Source organism: Kryptolebias marmoratus, linkage group LG16 (assembly GCF_001649575.2).
Source record: "Kryptolebias marmoratus isolate JLee-2015 linkage group LG16, ASM164957v2, whole genome shotgun sequence".
NCBI classification, from domain to species: Eukaryota; Metazoa; Chordata; class Actinopteri; order Cyprinodontiformes; family Rivulidae; genus Kryptolebias; species Kryptolebias marmoratus.
In genome coordinates, this window is record NC_051445.1 from 31,264,377 (window position 1) to 31,265,625 (window position 1,249).

The window sequence follows — 1,249 nt, forward strand, 5'->3', positions numbered from 1 at the left end:
ATTGGTCTTCAGTAATATTCTAATTTTCTGATATGATGAATTTGAGATTTTCATTTGTTGTCATTTGTAATCATCAAAATTAAACGAAATAAACATTTGAAATATATGAGTTTGTATGTAATGTATGAATATAATATACAAGTTTCACTTTTTAGATGGGATTACTAAAATCAATCTACTTTTTCATGATATTCTAATTTTATGACCAGCACCTGTACATTCCTTCAAGGAATGCTAGGCCTGTAACTTTGAGTCAGTGTTTTAAGTTGAAGAATACTGGTGCAAAGCCATGCAACTCCTACTCGGAGAGTTTGAACTAGACCAGGCTGAGGGTGTGTGTGAGAAGTCCATGGCAGAATGTGAGCTATGCTGACCAATACCAGATGGCTGAAGGTCACAGTAGCCCCAGGGTATCACAGGACAACTTTCATGACTTTTCATGACTCAGTGTGTGCAAGGTCCTTTTACATTTTATCTCCATACTGAATGCCCAAACTGTCTGACTCTGATTGATAGAATGTTTGATAGAATGTTTTAAAACATTCTGATTGATAGAATGTTTTAAAACATTCTGTATTTTAAAATGTTTTTTGTCCTTGTGTTTTTTTTCACTCAGTGGTTGTTAACATCTTAAAAGTCTGGTTTGTAACCATAAAGGTGAAGTGTGTGCACTGTCAGATATAACTTCTCTGACTGCAGGGGCCAGAGATTTCTAAATGCTTTTTGCATTTCTCCACTTTGCATTTCGCTAGCAACTTTTAAGGATTTTAGTTGCAGTTAATAACTTTCTCTCAGTATCATGTTTGTGTAATGGAGCAACTGCACCTTTAAACTTGATGTGTATTTTTTGAAAGATTGAGTGTGTGTACCAGATTCTGTTCTTCTGAAAATACCTGTTATGTTCAGTGTAATGAGGAAATAAAATAAGCTTTGTGAACTGACAAGAGAAAACAAATGAAAAGAGTTATAAAGGTAAGCAAATAAAAAATTTGGAGAAATTCAATAATTTTGCTGGCATAAATAGTAAAATATGAAAAAGTTGAAGGCCAAAGGTTAATCGGTTGTAGAGGTACACCCAATGATTACTTTCTGAGAGTTTCATTGAAATTTATCAAATGCTTTATGAGATATTTGCAAACACAGAGATACACACAAACTCAGGCCAAAAATATGTATATATATATCAACCACCTTTCACTTTTTGGCAGCAGATGAAAAAGAAAGGAGTGTGTAATAAAGACACTACATG